The 15,418-nt window shown below is 45.8% G+C and overlaps 1 long non-coding RNA gene across 1 annotated transcript in view; it reads left to right on the forward strand.

The window, feature by feature from the left end:
* Positions 1-1,048: 1,048 nt before the first annotated feature.
* LOC114070537 overlaps positions 1,049-15,418 on the forward strand; it is a 19,669-nt gene continuing 5,299 nt past the window's right edge. The window contains exon 1 of the long non-coding RNA XR_003573937.1: positions 1,049-1,127. This is a non-coding gene — a long non-coding RNA (uncharacterized LOC114070537). The remainder of the gene's footprint in view (positions 1,128-15,418) is intronic.

Here is a 15,418-nt window from a genome sequence, read left to right on the forward strand (position 1 = left end):
CTGGCAGTATCATTTGTGCTTGCAAAATAGCAAAAGGGACTTCATGTCCATTGGAAACATGTTGAAGGGATCAGGAGCACAGGTAGTATTCTCTTCTGTCCTCCCAGTTGGAGACTGGGTCACAGGAAGAAGGAGATGAATGGATCGGGGCAATGACTGACTGTGTGGCTGGTGCCATGCTCAGGGCTTTGGGTTCTATGATCTGGGACATGCCTTCATGTGATCATTAGCATGTTGACACTGGATGGGGAGCACCTGATCAGGTGGGGCAAGAGTGTTCTGGAAGCAAGCTGGCTGGACTTATTAGCAGAACTTTAAACTAGATTCAGCAGGGGAAGGGGATGTAATGAGTGACAGAGAGGAACCAGAAACAACACCCTAGGAAGCAGCAGGGAAATACCTGTAAATCATCCCAAAGGGGTTAGGGAGGGCTCCTCCCAAAAGGTGAAGAGGTTGATAGGCCAGTTGAACTGCCTCTACAGCAACGCACATAGCATGGAAAACAAGCAAGAGGAGTTGGAAACCATGGTGCAATTAGAAAGCTATGACCAAATTGCTATCACAGAAACATGGTGGGATGAGTCACGCCTGCAACACGGCAATCGAGGACTACAAGCTTTTCAGAGGAAATAGGCTGGGAAGGAGGAGCAGGGGTGTTGCGCTCTATGTTAAAGAATGGATAGATTGCACAGAGCTGCCTCTGAGAAACAACCACAAACAGGTGAAGAGTTTGTGGGTAAAAATCAAGGACAGGACCAACAAAGAGCACCTTGTGGTTGGGGTCTACTATAGGCTGCCTGATCAGGGGGAGCCTGTTGACGAGACCTTCTTGTTATAGTTACAGGAAGCATTGCACTCACAAACTCTCATCCTGACGGGGGATTTCAACCACCTGGATATCTGCTGGGTAAGCAATACATCTGACTGTAAGCAATCTAGGAGACTCCTGGAGTGTAGAGGAAAACTACCTGGTCCAGGTATTAGACAAACCAACCAGAGGAGATGCATTACTGGACCTGGTACTCATCAATGTGGATGAGCTCATTAGAGAGGTTAAGACTGGAGGCAGCCTGGGCTGTAGTGACCATGCCCTGGTTGAATTCATGATCTCAAGGAGCGTTAGCCTGGTGAGGAGCAAAGTCAGAACCCTGAAATTTGAAAGAGCAAACTTCCAGATGTTTAAGGAGTTGGTGAATGAGATCCCCTGGGAAACTCCTTAGGGACAGAGGGGCTGACCAGAGATGGCAAGACTTTAGGGCCACTTTTCTTAGAACACAAGAACTCTCTATCCCCATGTGTAAGAAATCAAGTAGAGCAGGCCAGAAACCAGCATGGCTGAGCAAGGATTTAATCCTCAGAATGAGGAGTAAGAAGGAAATGCACAGCCAGTGGAAGCAGGGACAGGTGACCTGGGGAGAGTACAGGGATATGGTTTGGATATGTAGGGATGGGATCAGGAAAGCCAAGATACAGATGGGACAGGACTTGGCAAGGGATGTGAAGAATAACAAGAAGGAATTCTATAAATACGTAGGTCAGAATAAAAAGGCCAAGGAGAGCATATACCCCCCTCCCACTAAACGAGAAGGAAGAACTGGTAACAATAGATATGGAGAAGGCTGAGGTACTCAAGATGTTCTTCACCCCAGTCTTCATTGGCAGTCAGACCTCCCACATCTCTCAAGTCCTTAAACCTTGGGGGAGAGAAGTCTCTCCCACTGTAAGTGAAGAGCAGGTTTGGGACCACTTGACCAAACTGAAAAGTCACAAGTCTATGGGGCCTGATGAGATGCATTCCAGGGTCCTGAGGGAACTGGCTGATGTAGTTGCCAAACCAATCTCCATCATATTTGAAAAGTCACAGTGGTCGGGTGAAGTCCCTGGTGGCTGGAAAAAGGGAAACATTGCTCCTGTTTTTAAAAAGGGGAGAAAGGAAGACCCAGAGAACTACAGATTGGTGAACCTCACCTCTGTGCCTGGGAAGATCATGAAACAGATCCTCAGGGAAGCAATGTTAAGGCACATATAGGACAAGGAGGTGATCTGAGACAACCAACACAGTTTCACTAAGGGCAAATTGTACCTGACCAATCAGGCGACCTTCTATGATGGAGTGAATGCAATGGTCAACAAGAGAAGACTGACCAATGTCATCTTTGTAGATTTCTGTAAGGCCTTTGACACAGTCCCATACAACATCCTTATCTCCAAATTGGAGACACATCTGTTTGAAGGGTGACCTATTTGATGCATAAAGAATTGGCTGGATGGACGCAGCCAGAGAGTTGTTCTCAATGTCTCTATGACCAGGTGGAGGCTGGTGATGAATGGTGTCCTTCAGGGCTCTGTCTTGGGACCAGTGCTCTTCAATATCTTTATCATAGACAGTGAGTTTGCAGATGACACGAAGCTGAGCAGTGCAGGTGACACACTAGAAGGATGGGATGCCATCCAGAGGGACCTGGACAAACTTGAGAAGTGGGCCCATGAGAACTTCATGAGGTTCAATAAGTCCAAGTGCAAGGTGCTGCACCTGGGTTGGGGCAATCCCAGACAGGAGTATAGACTGGGAAAACTCATAAAAGCAGCTCTGTGGAGAAGGACTTGAGGGTTCTGGTGGATGAAAAGTTGAAGAATATGAACCAACACTGTGCACTTGCAACCCAGAAGGCCAACTGCATCCTGGGCTGTGTCAAAAGAGGCATGGCCAGCAGGTCAAGGGAGGTAATTTTTCTCTACTCTGACCTTGTGAGACCTCATATGGAGTACTGCATCCAGTTCTGGTGCCCTCAGCACAAGAAAGACGTGGACCTGTAGTATCTGGTATACCTGACATATCCCTCCTAGTATCTGGTTTTCAGAGGACACACCATTTCTACCCCAGTAGATGGAGGTCAAAGATCCCCACTCATTCCAGCAGGTGATGCTGAGACCCTACTCACTGCAGTAGCTGACACCACATATAGGAGATGCCTACACCCCTGATCTGACTCCAGTGGCTGATCCCAAGTCCAATCATGCCAGTGTCCCCAGTAGCTGACATTCTAGGTGCAAAGGCTCCAAGACCTTCCCTAGATCCACAGGGCTATGGCCCCTACAACTAGGACCCCTGTTTGCTTCAACACCTCACACCACATGTAGGGGGCATCTAAACCCCTGGTCTGACTCAGACACACAGATCTCACCAGTAGCTGCCACTTATCCTTGCAGCACATATACATATGAGATAAAGACTGAAATCATGCAGACAGATAGTTAAGAATAGGATAGAATAAGACAGGGTAGACTATGAGGATCAGGCAAAAGGTTCAACTAGACAAGCTGATCAGCCAGATTTTGCATGCTTTACATGCTCCTTTTACATGTTTTTCCTTCTATCCCTCCTCTTTGTTCCTCCCTGCTCCCTTTCCCCTGCACATACCCCTCATATGTTTGTACAGCTCTGTGGTGGGCTACCAGGTCCTCACCTATCTGCTCTCTCATCCTCCCTCCTCAGCAGGACAGCAGGGAGAAAATACGATGAAGCTCATGAGTTCAGATAGGGACAGCAAGATCATTCACAATTACCATCATGAACAAAACAGGCTCATCTTGGGGAAGATTAAGTTAATTTACTGCCAGTTAAAAATAGAATAGGATAGTGAGAAATAAAACCAGAACTAAATCCACATTTTTAACTTTTCTTCTATCTCCTCCCCTACCACTGAGCAGTGAAAGGGAGATGGGGAATGGGGATTGGGGTCAGTTCATAAAGCTTCATCTCTACCACTCCTTCCTCCTCACACTTTTCCCTCAACTCCAATGTGGGGTCCCTCCCACAGTCTGCAGTCCTTCAGAAACAGACTGCTTCAGCATGGGTCTCCCACGGGTCCTACTAAAAAACTTTCTTCTACATGGGCTCCTCTCCACAGGTTGCAGTTCCTGTCAGGAGCCTATTTCAGCACAGGCTCTCCACAGGGTCACAGTTTCCTCTGGGGCACATCCACCTGCTCCAGTGTGGAGTCCTCCGAGGGGACAACCTGTGTCACTACTGTCTTCACCACAGGTTACAGGGGAATCTTCTCCCCCTCCTTCTTCCCTGACCTTTGTATCTGCAGGATTGCTGCCCTCACATCTTCTCACTCCTCTCAGCTGCTGTTGCACAGCATTTTTTTAACCTTTCTTAAATATGTTATGACAGAGGCACTGCCAACATTGATGATTGGCTCAGCTTTCGCAAGCAGATCTTGGATCTGGCTGGAACTGGCTCTATCAAACATAGGAGCAGCTCCTGACCTCTTCTCACAGGAACCACCCTGCAACCCCTCCCCCCACTACCAAAATCTTGCCAAATAAACAGCTCTATAAATTCCTGAACTCCTTCAAGTTCCCCCCATGATTTACAGTCTTATCAGTTGCAAAGCTGATCCTTCTGGAAGTGGCACCTGTAGTTTCCTGATAACCCATCAGTGTGACTGGCAAGGTTTGTTTCTTACCATTGCCCCCATGTTTGTTTTGTCTGGTCTGTCTTGTATATCACTCCTTTTTCCCAATTTAGTTTCCAACTGACAAGGTCCCAAATCAGATAACCTTGCTGGAAAAAACATTCTCACGCTGTCATATCCTGCTCACCAGTTCTTGTACCTGAACAAATTTGGTTCTCATCACTGCTTCCCTTATCATTTGTCAGTTAGGTTAGTGTCTGTGGTTTGCTGACCTTGGCTGTATTCCAGGTGCCTACCCAGCCTCTCTATCACTCCCCTTCCCAGATGGACAGAGGAGAATAAGGTGGAAAAACAACTCATGTGTTGGGATAAGGCAGTTTATTTAAAGCAAAAGCAAAGAGGAAGCTTGCACATGCAAAAGTGAAAGATAACATGGTTTATTCTCTACTTCCCATCTACTTCTCAGCAGGCAATCATTGGAGACAATGAATGCCTGCCTTCCTGCTTGTCTCAGTTTAATGAGACTCAAGTGTGTTACTGAGGATGAATTATGAGGAAGACTCAAACTCATCCCTCTAAGCAATTGTAAATCCGAAATTAGGAGGCTCCAACTGAGAAAAGTGTAGAAAAAAGGAAAAATAACAGCCCTTTATTAAAAGATATATGTGTATTGGCAGAGCAATGAAAGAACACAAATAAAACAACAAAAAAATAATCCTATACCCAAAAATAATCCCCTTCAAAAGAAAAGGTAAACAGTCCAGTTTGTGCCCTTTGGCGCAATTCTGACCACAGTCAGCAGGGGGCACCGTTGCATTACTGAAGATGCAGGGACTGCAGTAGTCTGTGCCAACCAGCAGGGGATGCTGTTGGATCACTGGTGGTAACCATGTAGGGTGTGTTGGAGAAGACTAAAATGGAGGTCTTCCCTCCCCCTCACCGTGAAAGGGGAAAAAGGAGGGAAAGAAAGAAAAGTTCTTCCCAGTGGGAACTCTCTGTCTGTGGGTGGAACGTGTGGTGTGGCTTCCCCTCTCCTTTGATGTGCACAAGAATTGCTGTCAAACAAAAAAACAGGAATGGAGGAGGGGAAGAAGGTGACCTCCTTCCCAAACAGTTCCTCTCCTATGAAAATCCAATCACATTCTGGGCTGGGTAGAAAACAGGGTGCAGGCGAACCGAAGGCAGGAGAGAAAAAAAAAAACACAAAACAAAACCAAAACCTACTAGGTGACCAGACTGAGAACAAAACCACCTCGGAACTCCTGCCACCCAGACCTTGTCCCAGCAATGAACTCCGTGCTGTTTCCCAGGAGAGGAGAAAAAAAGTAAAGATAACTCCTCACCCCTCCCCACAAACTCTTGAGGGTCATCAACTTCGAATGTGGCTCTACCAACCACTTGTTTTGTGTTAGTCCATTGCCTGAGCCACAGCCAACCTGCCCATTCAACATCCCTTTTACATAGTGGGCAGGGACCTACTTGTGTTTGGGTCAGCTGACCTACTTGTGTCCCCTCCCAGAATCTTGTCCTGGGTTGAGAAAGAAATGTTACAGTGCTGATGCTGTGCTCAACCGTAGACAAAACACTGGTGTGTTCTCAACATCATTCTAGCTTCCAATGTAAAGAACAGCACTGTGAGGGCTGCTATGGGGAAACGAACTCCAATTCAGCCAGAACCAATACAGTGTCCCAGTATGTTCTTGTTTATGGTTTCTTTTTTGTGTTGAAAAATGTCCTTGACCAGATACTCCTACGTACCCTTATGTAGTGGTGTCATGGTTTAGCTAGGCAAGGAATTTTTTTTTCCCTTCCCCCTGGCCCTGTGTGCAGAGCCATCAAGAGCCATCAAGGTGAACAAAAGGACTGGCTCCTTCACTAATCATCCAGAACTTAGTCCTAGGAAACGGGGCAGATGAAATGCTATTGTTTATTTTTTCTCTCTGGTCTCCTGGGCAACAGGGGACGAGGAGTTTGGTGGACTGGACTGTGACTGGAACTCAGGTCGGGAATGGAGGTTGGTGGTTCCTATGTGCTGGTGACCTGCTTGCCAGTTGCGGATGCTGTCTGGTTTTTTTTCTTGTTGGAGAGGAGTTGTTTTTCTGGGGTTTATTGTTTCTTTTTTTTCCCTGTTCCCGTTTTTTTCTTTTCTTTTTTTCCCTGGCGGTGGCCCTTGTGCACATTAGGGGGAAAGAGAGAACTGTGCAGAAGAGACTGACCAGTCGGAGTAAGTAAGAACTGTCTGGTCCCTTTCCCCCTCTCCCTCTCCCCTTTCCCGGTGTGTGGGAAGAGAAGGGGGACCCATTTTTTTTTGTTTTGGTTTTTCTCCAACACACCTCGGAGGGTGTGTCTTCTTCCCCCCTCCATGTGAGGGAACCAGGGATCCCACAGCGCCACCTGTTGACTGCTACAGGACACTACAAGCTCTGCATCACCAGTGATCCAACAGCGCCACCTGGTGACTGGTACAGGACATTACAAGCTCTGCATCTCCAGTGGCCCAACAGTGCCCCCTGTTGACTGTGGTTGGAATTGCACCAAAGGGTGCAAAATTGAACTGTTCACTTTTCCCTTTGCCTGTTTATTGGTTTGTTTTTTAAGGGGTTTATTTGTGGGTATAGGAGTATTGTTTGGTTGTTTTACTTGTTTTTTTTTCCATGTTTCTGTTAATACACACATACCTTTTAATAAAGGGCTGTTATTTTTCCCTTTTCCATAATTTGTTTTCCCTCAGTCGGAACCTCTTAATTTCAGATTTATAATTGGTTAGAGGGAAGAGTTTGAGTCTTTTCTCATAACTCATCCTCAGCAAAAGATCCGTGTCTCATTTAAACTGGGACAAGTGGGTTGACCCTGGCTGGATGCCAGGCACCCACCAAAGCCACTCTATCACTCCCCTTTGCAACTGGATAGGGCAGAGAAAATACAATGAAGAGTTCATGGGTTGAGATAAGGTTTGGGAAAGATCAATCACCAAGTACTGTCACAGGCAAAACAGACTCAAATTGGGGATGTTAATTGAATTTTTTAATAAGAAAATCAGAACAGGATAATGAAAAGTAAAACAAATCCTAAAAACACCTTCCCCCCACACTTCTCCTCTACCTTCCCCCCCACCCCAGGAGTGCAGGGAGACAGGGCATGGGGGTTATGGTCAATTCATCACAGGTTCTTTCTGCCACTGCTCAGGGAGAGGAGTCCTTCCCCTGCTCCAGAGGTGGGTGCCTCTGACAAGAACAAGATGAATGTGTCTTTATAAACTGTGTCTATCTGCTTGTAGATAAGGGAATGGCTGGAGAACCAATCAACTAAGAGAAAAATTGTGAGAAACTCAACTAGCCATAAAAGGGCTGCTTCTTGACCAAGGACATATTGAACTTTTAAACTTTTCAGGCTTAATAAGGTTCATACATATTAATTTCTCCACCCTGGGTGGGTTGAAAGTTAATTTTAATGGTCATACAGTGTCTGTTAACAAGGGGGGCACATGCGTGTACATGTTTAGGGGGAACATGCAGTAGGCGTTTTCGGAAGCCTGTACCTCCCAAGTACCTTAGCCAATGAGGTAAGGGAGAGGGCATAATGCGGTCAGGAAATTAGGGTAAAAGGGACCTGCGTCCCCCTGCTAGCTGAGAAAAGATCCCACTGGGTATTGCCTCAGTGGGCTTTCTCCCTTTATTCAAATAAAGTTCCTTTAGTATTACTACTCTGTCTCCTTTGTGGACACTGACCTCTGGCAATGAGAATTTTATGCACCATCTGGGGACTTGGTCTGGGATCCTTCCACCCTTCAGGGACAACAGACAGTGAACAGGATGGACGACACACCTCACCAAGTTTTTGGTGATCAGTTCCCTTCAGTGGTGTCTTGGACTGCACAACTGATTGGGTATCCAGGCTGTCCAGGAGACAGATGAGCAATGGACTGAAATGGTCCATGAAGAGGTCCTAGGTCACTGAAATCTCACCGGTGAGTACTGAAGGAAAACAAGGCTTTAGAAGGGTTAATCAAAGCATCTTACTGCAAAAACCCACTCTCCCCCCCTTTTCTACCTTGCTCTAAGGAGATTTTGTTCTGTACAAATTCTGTAAACATAAGCCACAGGTACATTGCACAAAGAGCCCAGAGGTAATAAATTATAACCAAATAGGTTAAGGTAGACATTTGAATAGGTGAAGTAGGCCTGAAGCCAAGGGTTTCTTCAAACCTGGACGATCAGAACACGAAACAATGGAAAGAACGAAAGGTCACCAGGGTCACCCGATGAAGAGGAGTTGATATGAGACCCCATGACGAAGTAAGACAGGATCTACCACCATAATATTCCTCAAAATAGAGACCACACCTCAAACTCCACCCTGACTCCATCTACTATGAATATTGTAATCTAATGATGCAATAATATGAATATGTATGTAATTATGTTGTAATCATTGCCAAACCTGTATAAAATGCTCATTCTGACCTAACCAGCTCGGAGCCTGTTTTCCTAGCACTAGCTGGCAGGTTGCCCGGCTGTAAATAAATAAATAAAAACCTGCTGTTTTAGGCATAAAACTCTGTCTAAACACTACAATGGGAACTTCAGGGAGTAAACATGAGAGGACACCCAGGAAGAACAGTAAAGGAAAGTTGATGCATCTTGACATGTGGGATGATGATACCAAAATACCCCCGGACAGTCCCTTGGGGAGAACGCTGAGGTTTGGGGATAGTTTAAGCGTTCTCTTGAAGGTGACTAAGGAGATAATGGTAAAATATTTTTATTTTGTGTGATCAGAGTATGATGTACCAATAGGATTTGAATGACCCCCTTTTGGAACATATAATACTTGTCTTTGTCAGAATTTGTTATTGTATTTAAATGATACTGGGAAAGGATTGGTTGAAAGGAACTGTGGCAAAAAGGTGTGGGTTTGAGTCCCTACCATCTGGTAAAAAGATGTGTGTTCGAGTCCCCACCATCTGGTTTACCCACATATTAATCAGACACAGTGCTGTTTGTCCAAGTAGCCACTTTGTGGAAGGGATTTGCTCAGGTAACTGTGTTTATTAACCCCTATGGTAAGCATTAATGTGGGAGAAAGTAAAGTGTTTTGTGAGTGTGTGGTACTGTGAATTTGTATTCATAGCATTATTTAGTGTCAACTTTAGTGATTGCAAGGTTTGGATTTGTGTTAATTGTGCCAATATTAAATAGGTTATTAGGGAATTTGGTATGTGGATTACAATATGTTTCTTCAGGTAAAGTTATTTTGTCAGAGAAAAGATAAGTGAAATGAAATACATAGATTTGATCTTTGAATCGAGAAATGATCAGTATTTGAGAAAGTGTGAATCTGATACCGAGGGAGTGACGTGGCAGCTGGGGAGTTTCTTCCAACTGTAGGGAAAGGAGGCATAAAAGGTCAAGCTTGTAGAAGAAATAAAAGAAAGGATTTTGGGTTTGGAAACTGATAAAGGGGTTACTCTGAGAGCATGGACTTGTAGGGGTATTTGATGACTGGATACAATGTTGCTAGTAATTTCAATATATTGTTAGAAGCAGTGTGGAAAGTGTACAAGAATTGGGAGTGAAAGCTCCTAGCTGCATTAGTGGAACAAAACCATAAAAGGGGGATGGGGGGCTGTGGACCAGGATGAGGACTGAAGGGGACTGGAGTATTCTTCCCCAGCAGAATCTCTGCTTGTAGCTGTGGATACCTGACTATGGATTACTAGTAAAACGCCTATATGGAGCACTAAAAGCAGACAAGGAAGGAATCGTGACATGGACAGATGATACCAGGGCTGCATTTAAACAGCAGAAACATTCTTTGATGTCAGCTCCAGCATTAGGACTACCAGACTTAATTAAACCTTTTGAGTTGTTCACATGTGAGCAACTGAATGTTGTTCTGGGGGTACTGTCACAGTCCCTTGGAAACCAGTGAAGGACTGTGACTTATTTTTCAAAAAAACTACACAATGTTAACCAATGGTGGCCTGGGTGTTTGAAAGATGTAGCAGTTACTGTTAATCTTGATTTAAGAAGCCCAAAAATTCACCCTTGGACAATGCATTGCTGTGTATGTGCCCCATGCAGTCCTAACTGTACTTGAACAAAAGGGGAGTCACTCGCTGTCCCCTATCAAAACGCTTAAGTATCAAGCTGTGTTGTTGGAACGGGATTATGTTACCCTGAAAACAACATTTGTTGTAAATCCTGCTGTTTATGTCCTCAACACTGACTGACAGTGTTCTTGAGCATGACTGTTTGCAGACCATCAACGAAGCCTACGCCAGTAGACCAGACTTGAAAGATGTGCCTCTGGAAAATCCAGATTGGGAACTGTATACGGACGGAAGCAGTTTCATGCAAGATGGTAAACGAATGATAAGGTATGCAGTGACAACCAGGGACAAGGTAAAAGCGAAGGCCTTGCCAGCAGGTGTATCGTCCCAGAAAGCTGAACTGATTGCACTGGCAAGAGCTCTAGAACTGAGTGAAGGAAAGAAGATAAATATATGGACTGATTCTAAATATGCATTCAGTGTTGTACATGCCCATGGAGTCATCTGGAAGAAAAGAGGCCTACTAACAACTCAGAGCAGTGGGATCAAACATGCTGGACAGACCCATGCACTCCTGCAGAGTATTTGGAAACCTATGGAGATGTCTATCATGCATTGTAGAGCTCATCAAAAGAGGAAAACAACTCCGGAATTAGGGAACAAATGGCAAAAGGGGCTGCAGAAAAAAGTATCTGTCCCAGTTTAAATGAGACAAGGGTCTTTTGCTGAGGATGGGTTAGAAGAAAAGACCCAAACTTCTCTTTCTAAGCAATTATAAATCCAAAATTAAGAGACTCTGATTGAAGGAAAACAAATTATGGAAAAGGGAAAATAACAGCCCTTTATTAAAAGGTATATGTATATTAACAGAAACACGAAAAAAACACAAGTAAAACAACCAAACAACACTCCTATACCCACAAATAACCCCTTAAAAACAAACAGATAAACTGGCACAAGGAAGAGTAAATAGTTCAATTTTTGCACCCTTTGGTGCAATTCCAACCACAGTCAGCAGGGGCGCTGTCGGATCATCGGAGATGCAGAACTTGTAATGTCCTATATCAGCCACCAGGTGGCACTGTTGGATCACTGGAGGTGCAGAAGATCTCCAGCTGGTTAGAGTTTGCTTTTAGCGGGGCCTGCAGCCAGCAGCAACTGAGCAGAGAGCAGCAGCAAACTCCCCTCCGACAGGAAAAAAAAGAACCAGGCAGTGTCTGCAGCTCACAGCAGGTCCCGAGCCCACCGGCACACCAGCCTCTCCTCCCAACCTGCGTGCCAGCCACACCCCCAGCCCACCGTTGCCCCGGAGATGAGAGAAAAAAGTCGACTTAAGATCCTTCATCTGCCTGTTTCCTAGGAGACTGATCTCTCAACCATTAGTGGACCGGGCCAATTCTTTTGTTCACCTGATAGCTACCTGATGGCCTATACACAGAGCACACACAGCAGGGGGAAGGGAAAGAAAAATTCCTTGCTAAAATCGGAACTATGACAGTATCCTATCAGTAATACCATATAAATACCACTATAAAATTGTAGAATCCCTGGACATGTGTGTGCACCTATGTACTGTGTGTACTGAAGGCCTTCATTAAAGAACTACTCTCTATCATCTTATCTATACTAACGTTGTTTGGAGAATTTTTCTTCCATTTTAGGCATCAACTAACCTTCTGAATCCAACAGTGTTCTTAACACTTGGCTGGGAAAAAGGGGAACTGGCCCATGATTGCTTGCAGACCACTGAAGAGGTGTACTCCAGTCGAGATGACCTACAGGACACTCTCTTGGAAGAGGTGGATGGGAGTAGCTTTGTGGAAAATGGAATCCAAAAAGCCAAATATGCAGTGGTAGCTCAGCATCAGGCAATAGAAACCAAAACTCTAACCCCTCCCAGCCTGCCAGTGTCTTTCACAATGGTAATGGGAAAATTCAAGCAACAGTTTTAAATCTATGACACCAAGATAGTGAAAGGCATCAAGGGAAAGACTTATGAGGAGTGGAACAGATAAGGTCACTTGGTTTGTTTAGCTTAGAGAAGTCTGAGGGGTGACATCATGCTCATCAAAATCTACAACTTTCTTCAAAGGTGACAGTGGAGGGGGATGCACTGATCTCGGGTGACCAGCTAAAGGGATAGGATGTGATAAGTAAATTTGCTGATGACACTAAGTTGGGAGGAGCTGTCGACTCCCTCAAGGGCAGAGATGCCCTGCAGACAGACCTTGACAAATTAGAGAGATGGACAATAACCAATCATATGAAGTAAACAAGTGCAAGTGTCAGATTCTGCACCTGGGATGGGGCAACTCTGGTTGTGTGTATAGACTAGGGAATGAGAGGCTGGAGAGTAGCACTGCAGAAAGGGACCTGGAGGTCCTGGTTGATGAAAAGTTGAATATGAGTCAGCAGTGTGCCCTAATAGTCAGGAGTGCCAACTGTGTCCTGGGGGGCATCAGGCACAACATCGCCAGTTGGTCAAGGGAGGGGATTGTCCTGCTGTACCCTGCACTAGTATGGTTTCATCTTGAGCCCTGTGTGCAGTTTTGGACACCACAATATAAAAAAGACATTAAGCTACTGGAGAGTATTCAGAGGAGGACCACGAGGATGGTGAAGGGTCTGGAGGGGAAGCCTTATGAGGAGTGGCTCAGGTCACTTGGTTTGTTCAGTCTGGAGAAGAAGAGACTGCAGGGAGACCTCATTGTAGTCTTCAACATCTTCATGAGAAGTGGAGAGGCAGGTACCAACCTCTTCACTGTCATGACCAGTGACAGGACTTGAAGAAATGGCATGAAGCTGAGGCTGGGGAGGTTTAGGTTAGATATTAAGAGAAGATTTTTCACCCAGAGGGTGGTTGAGCACTGGAACAGGCTCCCAAGTGAAGTGGTCACAGCACCAAGCCTGTCAGATTTCAGTGTCTGGACAGCACTCTTAGTCTGTTCTGGTTTTAAAAAACAGCTGGAAAATTAAACCCCAGTCAAGCTGCTCACTTTCCTCATGGAAGTGAGAATCCCTTACTTCCACTCCCCACCAATGGCATGGGTAGTATGGAATACAACCTAGGTGTCCCATGCAAGGCACCCCCCAGCCCGGGCCTGGAACATACTATCCCCTTTCAGAAAGAGAGGTGGAAATGATTCCTGCCTGGGCTTGGTCACTCCTTGGGAACCAACTCAGGTGAGAGAGGGGTGGTACAGGCTCGTTACCTGGTGCTAGAGAGGGCTATATAAATGTCTCCAGGGAGCGTGAGCGACCTGGAGTACGGCGAACAGGAGCAAGCAAACAGGAGCATGGCACGGCAGTTTGCACAGCAGTTTGCATAGGCAGGGCAAACAGACAGGGCACAGCCACCTCTTAGGTCTCTCAAGTGAGCTTTTTTTTTTTTTCTTTCCCCTCACATTTCAACTAAAACCGGTAATGGTTTTTAAAAAAATGAAAACCATCGCTACTGTTACCACTAGGAGTGTGTTGACACAGACAGAACCCTCCAAGAAGGATGCAACCATTCAGGTCTCCAGCTGGGCAGACTGTTTGAGCCTGGCATCAGTACCAGAGGACATTGTGAGAGGCACCTGTGTGCGATGAGAGCAGGTCAGTGATTTGCTCTGCATGATAGCAGAGCTCAAGGAAGAGGTAGAGAGGCTGAGAAGTATTAGGGAAAGTGAAAGGGAAATAGACTGGTGGAGTCACACCATTTCGACACCCAAGGAAGTCCAGGAGGAGACAGTGATGCCCTGCCCCTCCTGCCGTCAGGCAGATGAAGCAAACCAAGTGGATGGAGGGGGAATGGAAACAGGTCCCTGTTTGGAGAGGTAAAAGAACACCCTCTTGACCCCCATTACTTCCCCCAGGTGCCCTTGAAGAACAGAGATGAGGCCCTAGACTCAGAAAGTCAAGTAGAGATCAGGTAAGAGGAAGATCTGTCTGCAGGTTGCACCCAGTCTACCAGACGGGTTACAACGACATATATTAGAAAAAAAAGAAGGGTAGTTGTAGTAGGTGACTCCCTTTTGGGGGGAACTGAGGGCCCTATATGTCAACCAGACCCATCCTACAGGGAGGTTTGCTGCCTTCCTGGAGCCAGGGTAAGGGACATTGGTAGGAGACTTCCTGAGCTAATTCAGACCTCAGATTACTATCCACTGTTGGTAATCCAGGCTGGCAGTGATGATATTAATAGAAGAAGTGCCAGGGCAATCAAAAAGGATTTCAAGGCACTGGGTAGATCAGTTCATGGGACAGGCGCACAGGTAGTATTTGCCTCAGTTCCTGTACTTGCTGGAATGAATGAGGAGATGAATGAGGAGAAGAGCAGGAAAACCTACCTTATCAATAGGTGGCTAAAGGATTGGTGCTACCGGCAGAATTTTGGGTTTTTTGACCATGAGGCAAACTCCATAGTACCCAGTCTTCTTAAATCAGATGGGCTTTATGTATCTAGGAAGGGCAAAAAGACTGTAGCCCACAAGTTAGCGGGGCTCATCAGGAGGGCTTTAAACTAGATTTGAAGGGGGAAGGGATTGATTCCAGGCTCTCCAAAGAGAAGCCCAGGGATGAAAAGCCCAGTTAAGAGTAAAATCAGCAGCCCAGCTGAACTGCATGTACACCAATGCACACAGTATGGGCAACAAACAGGAGGAACTGGAAGCCATCGGGCAGCAGGAAAACTATGACGTAGTTGCCATCACAGAAACGTGGTGGGATGACTCGCATGACTGGAGTGCTGCCATGAATGGCTACAAACTCTTCAGATGGGACAGGCAAGGCAAGAGAGGTGGAGGGGTGGCTCTATATGTTAGTCTCTTGACTCTGTAGAACTTGAGGTCACCAATGATGAGTGCCTGTGGACCAGAATCAGGGTGAAGACCAACAAGGCTGACATCCTAATAAGAGTCTGTTATAGACCACCCAACCAGGATGATGAAGAGGTGTCATA

This window comes from Empidonax traillii, unplaced genomic scaffold (assembly GCF_003031625.1).
Source record: "Empidonax traillii isolate 1590-97213 ecotype Southwest subspecies unplaced genomic scaffold, ASM303162v1 scaffold1595:size160270, whole genome shotgun sequence".
Taxonomy (NCBI): Eukaryota; Metazoa; Chordata; class Aves; order Passeriformes; family Tyrannidae; genus Empidonax; species Empidonax traillii.